This window comes from Podarcis filfolensis (assembly GCF_964270895.1).
Source record: "Podarcis filfolensis genome assembly, chromosome: 12".
In the NCBI taxonomy this organism is placed as follows: Eukaryota; Metazoa; Chordata; class Lepidosauria; order Squamata; family Lacertidae; genus Podarcis; species Podarcis filfolensis.
The window spans coordinates 53108561-53130154 of NC_139614.1; positions in this window are offsets into that span (position 1 = coordinate 53108561).

The window sequence follows — 21594 nt, forward strand, 5'->3', positions numbered from 1 at the left end:
ACAAAAAAAATGCCCGTTACTGTGAGATGGGCACCTTCGCGGTAAAATCATTTTTCCTTTCAGCAAGCTTACCCAGGTGTGTAGTTTTAACATGTGATTATATTAGGGTTAATTGTAAATTATTATTTTTATTATTATTATTAAAATGTATTGGTTGCTTCTTCTTTTTTTTTACCAAGATTACACAAAGCTACTTACAATATGGAACGCGGGTGGTGCTGTGGTCTAAACATGCTACTCATGTAAAAACACGCTGATTCCCGGACCGTCCGCGGGCTGGATTGAGAAGACGATTGGGCCGCATCCAGCCCCCAGGCCTTAGTTTGCCTACCCATGAGCTAGAGTTTGAAGTGTGAGCCCACCTTTCCTCATGCCCCCTCGGTTGTCGTAGGAACAGGTCTCACCGTAGCACAGCTATGGGGGGAGACATCTGGAGTGCCTACAGATTGCTCCCCCCTCCCTTTATGGCGACACAAAACACCTCCCCCCCCATAACTATTTTTGGGCCCACTTACAGGCTAGCAAAATGGGACCCTCACAAACGGGTGGTCTTTGGCCATCTCCCCAGCCCTCCACCCCCATCCCAGGTGCATTTTTGATTAAAAATAAACATAGAGAACCATAAGGAATACCTATAAAGGTGAAGAGGGAGATCAGCGAAGAAACCTGCCTTTATGGCCAGGGCTTACAGAATCAGGACAACGGGGAATTTGGGGCAGGAGGTGTTTGCAGTCGGCGAGGGAATCGCTGTGAGCATTTGCCACGGGGATATAGAGACTCCCTCGGGCAAAAAGGAAAAGGAAAAGGAAAAGATTGCATTGTTTTGGTTTCTGCAAAACACCCCCCCTTTTTTTATTAAACTGAAGTTCGTGGGGGGGGGGCATTTTGCAGAAACAAAAACAATTGTTCTCTCTCTCTCTCAAGAGCTGAGAAAATGGCAATGATGGTGATAATTGTACCTTTGATATACATCTCTGTGACACGAAGAAATCCCGATAAAGGAGGAATGTCATGTAAAGCTATTTGAATATATTGAGCTGGCTAAAGCGACAGAGGCAATTAGGAACAGAAGAAGCCAAAAGGTCAATAAGGAATGGGAGTGTTATAAAAATTACCTAGAAAAACGTTGTTCTCAGTTAAAACTTTTATTATGCCTTGATTAATTTTTGCAAAGGACAAGACAGTTATCATAATTAAATAAAACACTACCAAGAAATGGGAAACATTCAAAGAAGGCAGTTAAGGAAAGAAAAGAATGACTCAAATTGAGGTGGTGGATGGAAGTCAATCCAAAAGATTGGAATATTAAGGTTTGACAATTTTAAAGTTGTGTTTTATTATCACATTTTCGTATTGCATTAGATCATTTTAAGATGTACATTTTTTGATTCTTCAGCTTGTAAACCGCCTCAAGTATTGTAAGATAGAAAGACAGTATACAAATTAAAAATGATGATGATGTTGATAACACTCGAACTTGTGGTCAAGTGGGAAGATTCAGGAAATAGAAACAGATATCCTTCTTCATGCAGCGCAGAGATAAATTATGGAACTTCTTGCAACAGGAGGAAGTGGTCTCCATCAACCTAGATGGCTTCAAAACAGGATTAGACAAATTTGAGGATGAGAAGGTTACCAATGACTACTGGCCAGGGTTGGATACAGCAATGCTTCTGAAAGTCAGATGATGGAATTTGCAGGAGCGGAGAGTGGCCTCTTGTGCTTGAATCAGTTCAACACAATTCAAAGTGTTGGTGTTGACCTATAAAGCCTTAAACGGCCTTCAGTATACCTGAAGGAGCGTCTCCACCCCCATCGTTCTGCCCGGACACTGAGGTCCAGCACCGAGGGCCTTCTGACGGTTCCCTCACTGCGAGAAGCAAAGCTACAAGGAACAAGGCGGAGGGTCTTCTTGGTAGTGGCGCCCGCCCTGTGGAACACCCTCCCATCAGATGTCAAAGAGAAAAACAATTACCTGACATTTAGAAGACATCTGAAGGCAGCCCTGTTTGGGGAAGTTTTTAATGTGTGACATTTGGATGTATTTTTAATCCGTGTTGGAAGCCGCCCAGTGTGGCTGGGGAAACCCATCCAGATGGGCGGGGTACAAATAAAAAAATATTATTATTGTTATTGTTATTGTTATTGTTATTGAATCCTGCTTGCCAGATTTGATGTCCCATTGGCCCTGATCCAGCAGACTCTCCTGATGTTCTCATGCGCTTGCATTTAAGCCCAAAGCCTGGGCTAGCTGGCCTTGAACCTGTCACCGCTAACAAACAGTTAACGCTCAATCCATTCCCTTTGCAGGGTTTGGATGGTGGGGAGGTTTTTTTTGGGGGGGGGGAGAGAGGAACCGAGCGACTGGGACTGCAAGCTAAGATCGGGAGCCACAGCCAGTTCCAAAAAAAATCCACCGGCCGTCTAGGATTTCAGAGTCTTGTCCGCAAGGATCCACAATTAAAATTTCTACTGCTAAAGTTTCACGGGGGAAAGAAAAGCTCTGATATTCCCTGCCTTCACCCCCCCCACCACAACCTCGCTGTGTGACCCCCTCCCTCCCCAGCCACTCAGTTAAATGGAAGCAATGGGAAACCTCCTGTTTCTTGGCAGATGCTTCTGCCCTGTTTTGTATAGCTCAGTTCCATCCTATAGCAACCTTCTCCTCCTCGGTTGCTCTGAATCCCCACCCTAGAGTTCGGTTAGCAGCGTAATTGCTGCCATCATCTCGCTCTGCCTCTCTGGCCTTGGTGGATGCCAATGGGACAATTCGGGGTGGGGATTGCGGCCGCTTCTTCTAGTTAGAGCCGCACGGATTTATTTAGCTGACCTTCCCCCATCCCCCCCCAGTTCCCTTGGTTATGGTCTAGTGCAACCTGCAGATTTTTGGGACAACAGCTTCCATCAGCTTCTGCCAGCCAGGTTAAGAACAGTCGAAGGGCCTGCAGGATCAGGCCAATGACCCATCTAGTCCAGCGTCCTGTTCTCCCAGGGGCCGGCCAGATGTCTGTGGGAAACTCGCAAGCAGGATTCGAACACCCCTCCTGTGGTTTCCAGCAGTTCAGAAGCATTGAGTTGAATTTGGCGCTGTATTTTCTTTTCTGTTGGGGACTTGCATTTGCTTCTCCTAGTTAGAGTCACGAGGGACGCTGGTGGCGCTGTGGGTTAAACCACAGAGCCAAGGACTTGCCGATCAGAAGGTCGGCGGTTCGAATCCCCATGACGGGGTGAGCTCTTGTTGCTCGGTCCCAGCTCCTGCCAACCTAGCAGTTCAAAAGCACCTCAAAGTGCAAGTAGATAAATAGGTACCGCTTCGGCGGGAAGGTAAACGGCGTTTCCGTGCGCTGCTCTGGTTCGCCAGAAGCGGCTTAGTCATGCTGGCCACATGACCCGGAAGCTCTACGCCGGCTCCCTCGGCCAATAAAGCGAGATGAGCACCGCAACCCCAGAGTCGGTCACGACTGGACCTAATGGTCAGGGGTCCCTTTACCTTTACTCTTTAGTTAGAGTCATGCTGATTTATTTAGCTGCCCTTCCCTGCCCTTTTGTGGTGTATGGTCCAACTCAGCATATATATATATATATATATATATATATATATATATATATATATGCAAAGCACAAACAGAAAAAGAAAGAAAGAAAGAAAGAAAGAAAGAAAGAAAGAAAGAAAGAAAGAAAGAAAGAAAGACAATTGGTTGACTTCTCACCCATCTTTCCATGGTTTCCTTAAGTTAATGCCTATTCTATTTTAACCAAATCAATCTTACATCTATATTTCCCTCCACAGAATTATAAACAGCTGTGCTTACTCCAAACTGACTAGTGTCTTAACATTTTTACAATCATTTTTCAGATCATCCACAAATGGTTTCCAATCTTCTTTAAACCCTGTCTCTTCTTGGTCTCTAATTTTGCTTGTTAGATTTGCTAATTCTGCACACTCCATTTGCCATTCCTCCTTTGCAGGGACATCATTTTCTTGGCATCTTTGGGCGTATAATATTCTCACAGTGGTAGCTGCATAAAGAATGAGTTTCTGGTGATGGCTGAGCCAGCTGTTCTTACTCAGCATATGATAAAAGTGGACACCAGACCAAGAAAGCTTCTGCCATCATAAATCTCTTGGGATGCTCCAAGACCTGTTTTTCGTTTTCAAACTGAGAATTTGTCCTGATTTGTTTGCAGGGAGGTTAGACTGTGTTGCATCAAGGATCTTTCCAGTGCATCATTCTTTTTGTTGCAAAATGTCTGATCTTTTGGAGAAGTGGGTTTGTTGTGTGAGAGCTCCCAATCAATTGTAATAGTGCAACGTATTTATTTATTTCATGAAATTTATATACTGCTTGATTAAAAAAAAAGTGGTTTACAAAAAAGAAGAAAAAATAAAATTTGTTAGTAAAATAAAATAATTTAGCAAAATCAAAAAATTAAAACCAGCAATAAACTAGAAACACACCAACATTCTAGATATCTGGGTAGGTTTAGTTGAACAAAAATGCTTTTAGCGGATACAGTGAAGGCACATGCCTGATATCAATAGCCAAAGTGGCGCACTAAAAGATTGAGTTCTTACCACTGTGGAATGGGAATTACACGTAATAGTGCCAGTTTCGGGATGAATTTTCTGGTATTTGATTGACTCTCACTTGAAAACAGCAGCATTCTGGAAGCAAGCAGAGTGCGTCTCCTCATATGAACCAACCCGGACCCGGCAATCATCATCTAAGGCCCTTCTTCATGTACCCCCTCCACGAGAAGTCCAGAGAGTGGCAGCACAGGGGCAGGGCCTTTTCTGTGGTGGCTCCCTGCTTGTGGAATGCTCTTTCCCAGGTGAGAACAAACCTATGGGACCCCCTCTCCTGGTATGCCCCACGGAGGACCTTAAGGTCCACAAATGACAACATTTTGAAGGTCCCAAGTCGCAAGGTGGTTAGATTGGTCTCAACTAGGGCCAGGGCCTTTTCAGTACTGGCCCCGACTTGGTGGAACGCTTTGTCACAAGAGACCAGGGCCCTGCGGGACTTGAAATCTTTCCGCAGGGCCTGCAAGACAGAACTGTTCTGCCTGGCCTTTGGTTTGGACTCAGTCTGACCCTTACGTTTCCCTCCACTTACGGTCTTGATCTATGGGCTACTTTTAAAATGAGGTTGCATTTTAAATTGCATTTTAACCTGCATTTTAAATTGGTTCCCCCCCCATTATGTTTTTACTGTAATTTTACTGGTGTTAGCTGCCATGAGCCCAGCTCTAGCCAGCGATTTTATTATTATTATTATTATTATTATTATTATTATTATTATTATTCTCCCAATCCCTTCAGCAAAATAAACAAACTATGGCACTTTAAACTGTTGAGGGTGGACATTGTTTTTGTTTATTATGGCATGTTCTTTGTGTTTTTATACTGCAAACCACCCTGTGGTCCTCGAATGAAGGGTGGTATAAAGGTAAAAGTAAAGGGACCCCTGACCATTAGGTCCAGTCGTGGCCGACTCTGGGGTTGTGGTTCTCATCTCGCTTTATTGGCTGAGGGAGCTGGCGTACAGCTTCCGGGTCATGTGGCCAGCATGACTAAGCCGCTTTTGGCGAACCAGAGCAGCACATGGAAACACAGTTTACCTTCCCACCGAAGCGGTACCTATTTATCTACTTGCACTTTGACGTGCTTTCGAACTGCTAGGTTGGCAGGAGCAGGGACCGAGCAACAGGAGCTCACCCCGTCGCGGGGATTCGAACCACCGACCTTCTGATCGGCAAGTCCTAGGCCCTGTGGTTTAACCCACAGCGCCACCCGCACCCCAGAAGGGTGGTATATAAATTTAATAAATAAAATAATAATAATTTGGTAACATTAACGCATCAATAGTGGGACAAAAAGTAAAGCAGAACATTTGTGGGATATAAAGCTACAGGATTCCATCGGGAAGTTTCAGGGCCACACACTGACTGGAAACGAAGCAGGATATTCTCCCTGAAACCTTCGCAGGCTCAAATGGTATTGAAAGCAGGACTGTGCATCGCTGTCCCAATACCATTGCAGGACATCTGGAGGGGGAAAGCTAGTGAGAGTGCAAAGGAAAATATGAAAGTGAGTGGTAAACCAGTGGAGGGCGAAGGTCTAACCCACGGGGAGATGGGGAGGGAAGTAGTCATAGAGCGGATATTAATTTTTAGTGTGGCGGAGGCGATGAAGTAATATATTCTCAGCTCTCTGGGACGTGCCAATGCCCTACTGTGGGGGAAAAAAGCACGAGGCAGCTTTCTATGCACAGGGCAGTTGTCTGAAGTGCTAGCGGTAAAAGAATTGGCTGCTTAGATCCCTCAGGTAAAGCCAGAGTGAACATTGAAGGTTCAATGGAGTATGCCATGAGTGCATGAATTGGAGACCGTATAACCAAGACCATATAACACCGGTCCTGAAAGACCTAGATTGGCTCCCAGTACATTTCCAAGCACAATTCAAAGTGTTGGTGCTTACCTTTAAAGCCCTAAAGTGTTGGTGCTGACCTTTAAAACCTCGGCCCTGTATACCTGAAGGAGCGTCTCCACCCCCATTGCTCAGCCCAGACACTGAGGTCCAGCTCTCAGAGCCTTCTGGGAGTTCCCTGACTGTGAGATGTGAAGCTACAGGGATCCAGGCATAGGGCCTTCTCAGTAGTGGCGCCCGCTCTGTGGAACACCCTTCCATCAAGGAAATAAACAACTACCTGACTTTTAGAAGACATCTAAGGCAGCCCTGTTTAGGGAAGTTTTTAATGTTTGATGTTTTATCGTGGTTTTATTATTTTGTTGGGAGATACCCATAGTGGCTGGGGAAACCCAGCCAGATGGGTGGGATATAAATAATGAATTATTATTATTATTATTATTATTATTATTATTATTATTATTATTATTAAATCCCAAGAGAGAATCTGGTCCCCCCTCACCCTGCAATGAGAACCCAAGCAGAGCACCTCTTCCTCAGATGCTGTTGTCATTGCGTGATCTTGGATTCTCAGGGCTTTCCAACATGTTTTTTTTTTTAAAGATATTTATTGAGATTTTACAAAAACATAAGTTTACAAAATAGAAAAAAGTCATATAGAAAGAAAAAGATAAAAAAGAACATACAAAATTACATAAAAAAGAAAAAGGAAGAATAAAAATACAAAATACAAAAAACAAATAGATAAAAAAGAATTAAAAACAAATCCGTTTTTTGTAACTTTAAACTCATTAGCTTGTTTCCTTGGCCTCCTCACACCTCCCCTTTTTGTATTCCCATTTAAATAATCAAATCAGCAAATCCTTACCCTCTTTCGTTTATCTTAACTCTATATCTTAACATATTATATTTTCATCCATTATCAATTCATTTTTGCATATTCTTATTAACTTTGTTGCTAATGCCACTTATTTTCAATCCAGCATCATTTTAACATTCATTAATTTTACAATATTTCTGCAAATAGTCTTTAAATTTCTTCCAGTCTTCTTCCACCAACTCTTCTCCCAGGTCTCGGATTCTGCCAGTCATTGCCGCCAATTCCATATAGTCCATCACCTTCATCTGCCACTCTTCCAGGGTGGGTAGCTCTTGTGTCTTCCAATACTTTGCAATAAGTATTCTTGCTGCTGTTGTTGCATACCTCAGGGCTTTCCAACATGGTGCCCACCACGCAGAGGACAATTTGGGGAGCAACCTGAAAACTCCTGCTTTTGTGAACGAGTTTCTAAGAAACACTACAACTGAGGCTCATCTCTCTAAGAAAGAAGGCTCTGTTTGAAGTTTGCAAGGGTACATGTCCAACCGCAGGTTGTTGTTGTTTAGTCGTATAGTCATGTCTGACTCTTCGTGACCCCCTGGACCAGAGCACACCAGGCACTCCTGTCTTCCACTGCCTCCCGCAGTTTGATCAAACTCATGCTGGTAGCTTCGAGAACACTGTCCAACCATCTCGTCCTCTGTCGTCCCCTTCTCCTTGTGCCCTCCATCTTTCCCAACATCAGGGTCTTTTCCAGGGAGTCTTCTCTTCTCCTGAGGTGGCCAAAGTCTTGGAGCCTCAGCTTCACGATCTGTCCTTCCAGTGAGCACTCAGGGCTGATTTCCTTCAGAATGAAGAGGTTTGATCTTCTTGCAGTCCATGGGACTCTCAAGAGTCTCCTCCAGTACCACAATTCAAAAGCATCCATTCTTTGGCGATCAGCCTTCTTTATGGTCCAGCTCTCACTTCCATCCATTTGAAGGCATTTAAGTGGATTCCTTTTATTACAGGATATTGTTGTTGTTTAGTCGTTTAGTCATGTCCGACTCTTTGTGACCCCCTGGACCAGAGCATGCCAGGCACTCCTGTCTTCCACTGCCTCCCACAGCTTAGTCAAACTCATGCTGGTAGCTTCGAGAACACTGTCCAACCATCTCGTCCTCTGTCATCCCCTTCTCCTTGTGCCCTCCATCTTTCCCAGCATCAGGGTCTTTTCCAGGGAGTCTTCTCATCTCATGAGGTGGTCAAAGTATTGGAGCCTCAGCTTCAGGATCTGTCCTTCCAGTAAGCACTCAGGGCTGATTTCCTTCAGAATGGAGAGGTTTGATCTTCTTGCAGTCCATGGGACTCTCAAGAGTCTCCTCCAGTACCACAATTCAAAAGCATCCATTCTTTGGCGATCAGCCTTCTTTATGGTCCAGCTCTCACTTCCATACATCACTACTGGGAAAACCATAGCTTTAACTATACAGTGGTACCTCAGGTTAAGTATTTAATTCGTTTCGGGGGTCCGTTCTTAACCTGAAACTGTTCTTAACCTGAAGCACCACTTTAGCCAATGGGGCCTCCCGCTGCCACCGTGCCCCTGCCGCACGATTTCTGTTTTCATCCTGAAGCAAAGTTATTAACCTGAAGCACTATTTCTGGGTTAGCGGAGTCTGTAACATGAAGCGTATGTAACCTGAAGCGTATGTAACCTGAGGTACCACTGTACAGACCTTTGTTGGCAAGGTGATGTCTCTGTATTTTAAGATGCTGTCTAGACCGCAGGTAGAGTTCACCAAAGGCACAACTATAGCGTTCAAGAATGACATTGGGGTCCAAGAATGCACAAAAGCTATGAACAAGTGATCATGCATCTCCTGCCAGCTACTGAAGGCAAGGTGCATTGGAAAAGCCAGATACAAATATTAAATCAAATCAGTATCATCCAGTTCCTCACATAATTGCTCGGCTGGTGCCTGGAGTTGTGGGCTGGAGTTATCGTTCCCAGGTTGCTAATGCTAGGAGAAGCGAGAATGTGTTTGCATGCTGCAGGCAGGAGTTCAAGGCATCAGGCAACTGGTTCTATCGAATGCACTCACCTAACAACCTTCAGGCTTCAGCCAATGTCACCCAGGCCACCCAGCCGGGAACTGGCATGGGCAGTCAATAGCGCTGTGGAGCAGAATAGCGTAGCCTGCACCCGTGGGGGCTGCTGGGGTCATTTGCTGCACAGCAGTCTCTCTTCACGCCTGCAGAAGTCTTTTGAAAAGGAGGTTGAGAAAGGGGAGGGGAAATTGGCCTTCTGCTCACCTCCTGCGAGGAGAACACACACATGCACAGGGCCTCATTGGCAAGGCCATTCAGACTGTGGTGCCTCCACACACACACACACACACACACAGAGAGAGAGAGAGAGAGAGAGAGAGAGAGAGAGAGAGAGAGAGAGAGACTTGCATTCATTCAGCATTGCCCCAAACCACTTGGTGTTGCCTTTGCAACGCTGAGGAACGAAGACCAAACCCAGCAAGAGACTTAAGAGAATGTTGCCTTTCATGGAAGCCACCTTAGAAACGGCTGGGTGTTGCTTTATGCTGGACAGTCCTCCTTACCTCATACTTTCTTCCCATCTTTCACTGCTCTGCTGGTCTAGCTGCAGACCCGTAAATAGAGGTGGATTGAGGACAGCCTGACCGGTTGTCCTGCACAGGGCGCTGAGCAGAGAGGGTGCCTTCCCATCTCCTTCCCAAAGCCTAGTAAGGTGGCATGAGGGCTCTGACAGGGCCCTAGAGTCCTCCTTCCTCCTTCCCAAAGCCCAGTGTTTGCCCAGGGTTTGGAAGGAGACAGGAGGCCTCTAGGACAGGCATAGACAAACTTAGCCCCCCAGATGTTTTGGGATTAGAACACCCATCACCCCTAGCTAACAGGCCCAGTGATGAAGAGTCTCACGCTGTACTGAAAAGCAAGTGATGGTCATGCTTTGCTCCAAGAAAAGCCACATTTAAGCTCTGTAAATTGGACTTGGATATTGTTGAACTTCAGCTGGAACATCAGATAAGGCAAGAAGAGGCGAGGAACTTTCAAGGTCCACACAAGGACCATTGGAAGTCAGTAGAAGACCAATGCAGGTTTCATGAAGCTCTGCTTGCCTGTTTTAGTAGAGTCACAGAATTATCCTTGGAAGGAACCCCAAGGAGCAGTTCTTGCCTTTCATACTCTCTTGCCTTCAATACTTGTCTCCACAACCATGACTCATACACTCTCCATGTGCTGCCTTTGTGGAGTCCTCAGAAACCTTAATTGGTCTAAAAAACGCTATATCCAGACTCCTATCTGGATGTGTTGCATGGAACACATCAGTCCAATTTTCTACCCAACGCGGCATCCTCCTGAAGCTAGTGGACTACAACTCCCATCATTCCCAGCTTCTCCTGCCTTCTCCTTACAGCTGAAGATATTTGTGCAACAGTGAGCGACAGGAAGGGGGCAGGTGCAAGAGGAACCTCCCCAAACCTGGCAGAGGCTTGGCACACCCACTCTTGAATGTGCCAAGGTCTTCCTCTTAGACCAACATGCTGAACAACCAGCCTCAAACATTGACCAAGGTCTATGAGCAGTGCTTGGAATGTGAAGGGTCATTAGGTCGCTGAATCTACCGGACTCTCCGGTAACCACGGCTGTGTGGCTCGGATCCTGATCTTGCCAACGAAGCTGAGGAGCTGTCCAGTAGGTCAGGAGCCAGGGTTTTCAAGGCAGCAGGGGAGCTGTCCAGCTAAGGAATGACAGAGGGATGAGCAGGGTGAGGTCTTGCATCAGCAACTGCTAGGTACCACCTAGCAACCAGCTAAGCATTCACTTCGGTGATTAGAGTGTCAGACTGGGACCTGGAAGACCAGGGTTCGAATCCCTACTTGCCCATGAAGCTCACTGGGCAAACTTTTTTTTTAAAAAAAATTAATTTCCAGTTTTCAGTTTTATATGAATCATCCATTAGGGTGAATAAAATAAACATTGAACAAAACAAAGTTATATTGACTTCCCTTCCCCCCAGTTTGTGGTTTCTCTTGCATTCATTTTCAAAACTGCATCTCCCCCGCAATTTCTTTCCATTAGTTACTCTCTAATTCTTCTATAAGTTATCTCCTTAACTGCTTGATTTTAAGTTAATCCTGCTAATGCGGTTAAATGTTTACATTATTTTTTCATACAGTCCATGTATTTCCCCCACTCTTTATTAAAAGTTCTGTCTTCTTGATTTCTTCCTGTATGTTTTGCCATTTCTGCAATAATCCATTTGTTTTAACTGCCACTCCTCCTTGGTTGGGGCTAAGTTTTTTTTCCATCCCTGTACAAAAAGCATTCTGGCAGTCATGGTTGCATACATAAACATTCCCCCCTCAGTCTTTAGGTATCTCCTGTCCTATTATCCCTAAAAGAAAGGCTTCTGGGTTTTTTTTTTTTTTTTTTTTGTAAAAGTTACCTTCAACATTTTTTCCAATTCATTATACATCATCTCCCAGAAGTCTTTTGCTATCTTACAAGACCACCTCGCTGGGCAATCTTGAGCCACTCAGTGCCTCCCAGCCTAACCTGTGGGATGTGATCCATGAGAGGCAATCAAGTACAAAGTTCCTTGAAATGCTAGAGAAGACATGCGAGGGAATGTTTGGTCCAGCCAGTTGAAACTTCCTGTTCCTCCTGGCTGGAGCATCCTTCCTTTTGCATGTGATAGAAGGTGGGCGTGACCTAACCTGTCCAGGTAACAAAAGGACGAATCACGCAGCACCCTCCCTTTCTTTTTGACTTCCTTCTTCATTTGACCAGCTTTTAGCTAGGACTGCTCTGCTAGCTCTCAGTTAGCAGAAGCACTGGGATTATTCCCCCATACGGGGTAGATCCACATGTACATATTTGTAACTAAGTCTGCTTTCAGGAATCCAACTGTGAACTGATGTGAGTATACTTCTTTTTATAAACTTTACACAAGATTGTGGTGTCTTTATTATTTTAAGAGGGATTCAAGGGAATTTACCAGGAACGTACAATTCAGTCTGAAGACAGACTGAATTGTATAATAGTGAGGCTCACACGAGCCTGCAACCAGCTATCTGCTGTGCATGTAAGAAAGGGGAACTTAACTCTGCTAAGTAAATGAACTTGCTAACACAAGTTAGGAAGGATATTAATAAACAATATACCCTCTCCTGCCACCCTGAACATTCCCACATAACCTACCTTTCAGGGTTGTTGTGGGGATTGAATGAGGAGGGGCATGGGAGGTCTTCTTCATTAGAGGTCAGATGGCCATTTGTCGGGGATTCTCGGGCTGGTATTCCTGCATTGCAAGGGGTTGGACTAGATGACCATTGGGTCAACTCTGCAATTCTATGACTCTCCATTCTAACTTCCCAGTCTGCGCTCACATACTGGAGGGAAATGGATATCCCGGAAGCAGGATGCAGACCTCATCCAAATGGACGGCCACCCCCTCAAATGTCATCTCAGGAACCCGTTTTCTGATCCTTAGCCCGATCGACTGGGCTGAGGACAGGCTATGGAGAATTCCGCAGGCTCGTCGCAGTCCATGCCAAGCTCTGAAAACAATTCAGGCTTGCGAATCCTGAAGCGAGACCCAGGCAACACGAGGAAGAATGTCGACGCTGAACGGCCGCCCTCCTCCCCCTCCAGCCATGGAAACAGCCAACTTCCATCCAGATCGAATTAATTGCAGAGCCCAACTTTGGTCTTCCACCTCCTGGACCTATCCGTAAGTTCTTCCTTTGGTAGCCGCCGAAAGTCAGATCCTTTTGCTGATGTGATACGACTGATCCCTCTCTAATGAGGAAGTAGGGTAGCTGAGATGAAAGGCCAGACCCCCGCTGGGTAAAGATACGAACTAATAAACCGAGCTCAAGGAATATGGAGAGCCTCATATTTTTCTTTTCTTTTCCCAGAGAGGATTTGGGCTTTGGGTGTTTTTGATCAAGCTCCTTGCCAGGAACTTGTTATTAAAGGTTTCAGGAAATAAAGCAGTACCTCCAGCCTGTCGCCTCCCGGCTTCGAGAATTACCCCCTACCACTCCACCTGCCTGCTAGTTTAGTTCATTCATAATTGTATTAACAATTTTGGCCAGGGTAAAACAACCAGCGTGGCAGTGGGGCGAAAAATGTGGGCTACGAAAAGGCGGACAGTATGCCAGACATTATTAAGGTCTAAGGCAGTGATGGCCAAACTTGGCCCTCCAAATACATTTTTAAAAAAGTTATTAGTCCTCATAGTGGCTTTGTGTGTGTGTGTGTGTTTTGGGACTACAACTCCCATCATCCCTGACCACTGGTCCTGTTAGCTAGGGATGATGGGAGTTGTAGTCCCAAAACAGCTGGAGGGCCAAGTTGGCCATCACTGGTCTAAGTGATTCAAGGGGTTACTTTTCCCATTCACCACATGAAAACAAAGATCACCACAGCCAATCACAAACAAACAGCCACACCCTAGGCCAACCCCAACCTATCTCACCACCAGAGGAACACAAGTGAATAGCAGAGAACCTGCACATGCGATGCTGACACGAAACCCTACATATATTAAGTAAAATAGAAACATCGCCACCCCACCCCACCCCCACTCACCTTTCCCCCCTCCACCTCTTTCCCCCTTTTCTTCCTAATGCCTCAACAAATGAAACTGATCTGTAAAAAATGTTACTTGGAAAAAAGAGACATTGCACATACTTTTGTAGACCAAGAAAAAAACATTTTAAAAAACTGAGTAGTCCTCATGGTGGCTTAGAATGTGTGTGTGTGTTTGTGTGTGTATTCTGTGTGTATTCACAGGGAAACCAAAATGCTTGTTTACAAAGCTATTGTACTACCAACCTTACTATACGCTTGTGAAACATGGACCACTTATAAATGCCACTTCCAACTCCTTGAAAGATTCCATCAACAGTGTCTCTAAAAATTTTTACACATCACTTTGGAAGACAGGCGAACTAATATCAGTGTACTGGAAGAAGCAAAGATCACCAGTGTTGAAGCAATGATTCTTCAACTTCGACTTCGTTGGACTGGTCATGTTGTGCGGATGCCTGATGATTGTCTTCCAAAGCAACTACTCTATTCCGAAATAAAAAATGGAAAGCGTAATGCTGGTGGTCAACAAAAGAGGTTTAAAGACTGTCTCAAGGCAAATCTAAAAAAAATGTAGTATAAACACCAACAATTGGGAAACACTGGCCTGCGAGCGCTCCGGTTGGAGAACAGCCTTTAGTGAAGGTGTCATGGGCTTTGAAGACACTCGAACTCAGGACGCAAGGGAGAAACGTGCTAGGAGGAAGGCACACTTGGCAAATCCACACCGTGATCAACTCCTGCCCAGAAACCAATGTCCCCACTGTGGAAGGACGTGTGGATCCAGAACTGGCCTCCACAGTCACTTACAGACTCACTGTTAAAACCGTGTTTATGGAAGACAATCTTACTCGGCTACGAGGGATCACCAAAGAAGAAGAAGCATTCTGTCTTTACATCATCTACATTTGTTTGGTCATGTCCAAAGAATAGAAGATGTCAGGATTCCCAAAGATGTGCTCCACAGGGAACTAGCTTCAGGCACCAGAAGACCAACTCAAGTGTTACAAAGGTGTCTGCAAATGCTACATGAAGGCTGGCAAAATCAACCTGCCCCTGTGGGAATCCCTTGCAGACAACCGCAGTGCCTGGAGACAGGCAGACAGGTCATGCATCCAGAGCGGTGACCAGAAGAGGAATGACCACTGGGAGGAGCATAGAGAGAAGAAACGCCATGGTGCATCTGCAGCAGAACAACTGGACGCCTTCATCTGCCCAAGCTGCAATGAAACATGTCTCTCTCTTGCATTGGTCTCTACAACCACAGCAGGCACTGTGCAACCTGCCAACAGTTTGGCTTACTGGCAGGCCACCTAATGATTTTTCTGCCTGTTGTTTAATGGAAATATGCTGGGCTAGATGCAGAAGTCACCACCGCAGACCACCTGAATGATGCTCATGGACCACTGGTGGCCAAGGGACCACACTTTGGAAACCCTGTACTAGAGATCATGACATCGAGGGCTTGGTTTCCACCACGGCATGTTGCTGAGGATATTCAGGACCAAGGGAAGATTTCACTGGCAACTTCTAGGAATGTAAGAATGGAATAGAGCAGGACCCATCTAGTCCATCATCCTGGTTCTAGAAGAAGAAGAAGGAGGAGGAGGAGGAGGAGGAGGAGGAGGAGGAGGAGGAGGAGGCGGTGTTTGGATTTGATATCCCGCTTTATCACTACCCAAAGGAGTCTCAAAGTGGCTAACGATCTCCTTTCCCTTCTTCCCCCACAACAAACACTCTGTGAGGTGAGTGGGGCTGAGAGATTTCATAGAAGTGTGACTAGCCCAAGGTCACCCAGCAGCTGCATGTGGAGGAGCGGAGACGCGAAACCGGTTCCCCAGATTACGAATCTACCGCTCTTAACCACTACACCACACTAGCTCTCTGTGTACAATGGCACTCTCTCCAACTGCAATTCCCTGCCACAGATGCTCTGAGACATGCTGCCTCCCTACAGCAGAAGCAGAGCATAGCCATTGTGGATAGGGGCCACTGACAGCCTGACCCACCATGAATTTGCCTTCTCCTCTTTCAATGCCATCAGTGCTGGTAGTCATCACTAACTCTTGTTCCACAGTGAACCTCCAGCATTCAGCTTCGGTCTACAACTTTGTGACCCATATACTTAGTCTCACCAACTGTTTTCATATGTAGTAGCAGCAATTCCTTTGGGGAAAGCTGTCGTTATTGTGGAATATTTGGTTTGGAAGCAACTTCTACCTTGAACCCATTCCCCCCCTCCCTTTTAAAAAAATGAATATTACAGGGAAAAGTCACTTCACAGTGATTTTCCACCTAAGATATGAGCCTGTGAGCCAGCCCTGAACATTCCGCATCTCAATGGGGTTAAGAAGATTATAAATGGTGGCTGCTAAGGGCCCATTGGTTCAGCTCTTGGCTGTTTCCCAGCATGCCTAGGTGAGGTCTGCGGAGGCTGCAGTACATTGGTTGCCCACTAGAGGTCTCTGGTTGCTCTCTGAACTCTCAGTCAGGACTATGGCTCTGGGGCACCAAGAAAGAGCAAGATGGAAACCTAGATATATAAATTATAGAGCTGGGCACCATCACCAATATATTGTCTTCAGCCACAATCAAATATAGCCAGTTCTTCACAATGCTGGATATTGGTTCTCTAGATATCCTTTTAAAAAATTGCATCCATGGTGATTTCCCTTCCTTCATTTGGGAACTTTCCTGCTTGGACTATGTTGATTTGGTTAATTGGTTCAATCTTGTTATTTGGCTTCTGTAAAAACAACAACAACAAACAACAACAACAACTTATTTCTTGCACCCTGTCCATCTGACGGGGTTGTCCCAGCCACTCTGGGCAGCTTCCAACATAATATAAAAGAATACAATGGAACATCAAACATTAAAAACTTCCAGTTACAGGGCAGAAGCAATTTTAGTCCAATTTTTGGGTCTATTAGGTCCAACCTGAGTCACACAACTTGCTGTTTAATCAACCACCACTTCCCCCCTTGCTACTAGGGAGGGTCTCTGCCATCAGGCCCACACAATTTCTTTCCTGGGGGGCTCCTGCAGGCATTTGGGTGTGGGGGAAGTTCCGTAGCACCAAGAGACCCCCCTTGGCTTCTGCACATTGTTTCCAAAACAAGCCCTGACTTTAATATTCTGTTTATTAACTTGTGATTAAATGTGGGGATTTTGTTCTGATCCGGGGCTTAGAATGTAAGGCAGGGCTCAAGCCGGGAGCCTGCTCTGAATGCCTCTGCTTGGGCCCTGAATATGTGAAGGATTCATTAAGCAGGAGAAGAAAACCCTCCCTCTGGCTGCATGGATAGCACAGACACCGCATGCCCCCTCCTGCCCGCAATATTTGGAATTGGGGGAGATGCTTCTGGGTGTGGGTGATCTTCAAGCAAGGTTGCTTCCAAACTGACCTGTTGTGGGACAGCCTTGTTGTTGTTTAGTCATTTAGTCGTGTCCGACTCTTCATGACCCCATGGACCAGAGCACACCAGGCACTCCTGTCTTCCACTGCCTCCCGCAGTTTGGTCCAAACTCATGCTGGTAGCTTCGAGAACACTGTCCCACCATCTCGTCCTCTGTCGTCCCCTTCTCCTTGTGCCCTCCATCTTTCCCAACATCAGGGTCTTTTCCAGGGAGTCTTCTCTTCTCATGAGGTGGCCAAAGTCTTGGAGCCTCAGCTTCAGGATCTGTCCTTCCAGTGAGCACTCAGGGCTGATTTCCTTTGGAATGGATACGTTTGATCTTCTTGCAGTCCATGGGACTCTCAAGGGTCTCCTCCAGCACCATAATTCAAAAGCATCAATTCTTCGGCGATCAGCTTTCTTTATGGTCCAGCTCTCACTTCCATACATCACTACTGGGAAAACCATAGCTTGAACTATACGGACCTTTGTCAGCAAGGTGATGTCTCTGCTTTTTAAGATGCTGTCTTAGGAACCCCCATTCCAGTCCTGATCCTGCTTGCCAGGTCTCCATGGGTTTGGATGACCACCTTGTAGATCAGCCTTGCAGGAGGAGGTCCTTGCTGCTTGCTAGAGCACCAGGATTGCACACAAATTAACCCCCTTCCAGTTCCTTGCATTGCACCTGAAGTTGGGAAAGACCCGTGTCTTAAGACTCTGGAGAGCTGCTGCAAGTCAACTTAGACGACACAACTGAGCCAGCAGTAAATTACACTGAGGAAGTGGACTTAACTCTTTATTAGCAAAACCAGGATCTGTGCAGGAGTGTCAGACCTAATGAGCACAGCAACTCACATCCCAAGCAGCCATCTGAGTCTGATTGCAGGAGAGAAATGGTGCAGGATTGATTGCAATGCCCTATCTGGTGTGAGGCCTGTCTGATATTCCAGTTGCCTGCTCTTTAATCTGAATATTATTATTTTTTGTCTGTGTTGGTGAGTTTTTAAATTATTTTTGCTGTTATTGTTTTATGGCGTACTACTTTATGGGGAAACAGATTAGGTCAAATGGTATATGATCTCAACTGGGATAAGCCAGATATTAACTCCCTGCCCTTTCATACCTGAGATGTCGCTTGAACTGCAAAGCCTTATCTTTTGTGCCTTTTTTACAGCCTTGAATGGCAAGGCAGTCATAACAGCTGCAGGAAGATTGACAGGTGCTTGGAAGATTTTGTGTGTGATTGTGCCTGGGAACTCCCTCAATATTCTAGAACCAAAGGACAGCAATGCAGTTCATAGAAACCCACAATGGCAGCAGGCAGAGCTGTCTCTTGGTGGAGTGGGGTGCTGGCCTGATATCCTGGATTCCTAAGTTAGGGAGTTTTGTAGCTGAAAATGCACTGAAACGCTCAGAAAAGAATTATTTGTCTGGATATGCATGCCTGGGCCCGGTTCTGTCTTCTAATTTGCTATTCTTTTGATATTATTTATCTGGCATTGCTATTGCTTTCTGTCTGCCACTTTGATGTTCCTGCATGTACTGTACTTTTCTGTGTATAACGCGCCCCCTTGTATAAGATGCCCCCTATTTTGGGGGACTCAGAATTCAGAAAATGTTGCTCTTTTGGGGGGTGAGGATTGGAGTTTTGGGGAGAAGATGACCCAAAGTTGCTGAGCTTTTTTCGGGGGGGGGGGGATTGTGTAGAATTGCCGAACTTTTTTGGGGGGGATTGACAAAGGTTTTTGGGGTGTTTGGGGTTTTTTGGGGGGCAAATGCAGTAAATCACTGATCTGACCATTACAATCACTCACGTCGCTCACTAACAATCACTCGCGACAGCAAAAGGCACCTGCCTGATTGCCAGCAGCGGAAGGAAAATGAAAGCCCGATTGCCACAGTGGCAGCAAATCAACAACTGCCCTTGACACAGCAACCAATCACACACACATTGAACGCAGCATCAGCCAATACAAAGCAGCCTTTGCCGCAGCCACCAGACAAACACCACATCTCAAATTACAATCTGCAGCTCAAGGCTGCAACCAATCACCCGTCACCACTACCCACTACCTGTGTATAAGACACCCCCAGTTTTTTTACACTATTTTCCAGTAAAAACAACAACATTGTCTTATACATGGAAAAATACATTACATGTGTGCGTGCGCGCACACACATACCACTTTTTATTTTTTACCCTAAATCATCTTGAAGCCATTTGGTGAAAGCTTTGGTATACTTATAACTGTCTCAAGGCAAATTTTAAAAAATGTAGTATAAACACTGACAACTGGGAAATACTGGCCTGTGAGCGCTCCAGTTGGAGAATAGCCTTTACCAAAGGTGTCATGGGCTTTGGAGACACTCGAACTCAGGACGCAAGGGAGAAACGTGCTAAGAGGAAGGCATGCTTGGCAAATCCACATTGTGATCAACTACCGCCCGGGAACCAATGTCCCCACTGTGGAAGGACGTGTGGATCCAGAACCGGCCTCCACAGACACTTATGGACTCACTGTTAAACAGTGTTTATGGAAGACAATCTTACTCGGCTACGAGGGATCGCCAAAGAAGAAGAAGAAGAAGATACTTACCGTATTTTTCGCACCATAGGACGCACTTTTCCCCTCCTAAAAAGCAAGGGAAAATGTGTGTGCGTCCTATGGAGCGAATGCAGGGGGGAGGCAGGCGGGAAAAGCCCCCAAGAGCTGCACACAAGCTCCGTGCACTCTTGCGGGCTTTTCCACAGGAGGCAGAAGGGACTGACTGGCTGCACCAGTCCCTTCTCCCACCTCCCAGAAAAGCCAGGAGAAGCCGTGATCTCTTTAAAGGAGTTGCGCGGCTTCTGCCGGTTTTGTGGGAGGTGGGTGAATCCCCCCACCTCCCAGTAAAGCCAGGAAAGCCCTGCACAGCGTCTCCGGCAAGGAGAGGCTGCACGGGGCTAAAGGGGAAGCCAAAACAGCGAGCGGGATCCATTCCGCTTGCTGCTTTGGCTTGCTCCATAGCTGCGCGCAACCCCTCCGGCAGGGAGAGGTTGTGCGCAGCCTTTACGCTGCTCTTTGGGGCTGGGGGAAAAAATTTTTTCCCTTGATTTCCTCCCCTAAAAACTGGGTGCGCCCTATGGTCCGGTGCGCCCTATGGTGCGAAAAATACGGTATAACATTTATCAGAAGGGAAGGGGACTGAAGGCCCACGCAATACAAATGAGGTTGGTATCCTGTGCCCACCTACCAGGAAAAAAGTCCCACCAATCTCAGTGGAACTTTCCTTCTGAGTCAACCTTTGCAGGTTTGCGGTGCTATCCTGCTTTTGCTAAAAATAGGAAGAGGGTTCTCTAAAGGGCCCTGACCTCTAAACACTAGAAATCTTGCTTGTGCACCCGTTTGGCTTCCACAATTTCAGCCCACACATGTTGAAGCATATCCTTACGTCAATGAGATCTAGAAGCTTGTTTCTTATTCCCGAAAGCAAAGATCCTTGGGGAACAGAACTCTGCATCCAGCTTCACATCCTGTTCTTCCTGTAGAAAAAGCAGCATAAAGGAAATATTGCTTACATCACGTCGCTCCTGTTATTTTCTCTTCATTTCTTCGCACAGCACACGATCGGCTTCCAAGGTGTTCATAAGAGGCCATAAAAATGAAAAATTAGAGTTCTCTTCACGGTCCCAACACAACCGTAATAAATTTGATTGTCTGTGTTCCAGTGGTGGGTCCTTTGGCCTTCTCTCCGAACAGCCTACGTACGTTAACAGGCTGGATTTCTGCATCTGAGCTTTGCACAGAAGTTACGCAACGTCCCCGGGCAGTGCTTAAAGCTGGAAGAATGAGGTGATGATAAATGTTGGGAATGACAGGATGGGGAGGGAAATGGCGCTTTGGTGTGGGAGCCATCAGAACATCCACAGGCTAATTACATTTAGGACACAATCCTCTCCTGAAGAACTGCACGGCCGAAAGGGGCTCTGGGACTCATCAGTAGCCACAGATCTCATGCTACACCGCAGGAGGGGGCCAGTGGATATTGAAATACTTTATTGTTGCTTGTACAACTTGTACACAGTGAGATTACACAAGAACCCCCCACACAGCTCTCTTAGTCTTAATTCCCCTCGTTTACTGACGCACACCCACCAAACCCGAAAGTCAGTTGCCCTGTTGTTATCTTTTCATTCAGCAACCTAACAGCCCACGGATAGAAGCTGTTCTTTACCCTGTTGGTGCGACTAATCCTGCTTCTATATCCTCTGCCCGAGGGCAGGAGATCAATAAAGTGCCGGCCAGGGTGTGACTCATCCCTGGGAATTTTCCTCACTCTCCTGAGGCAACGTT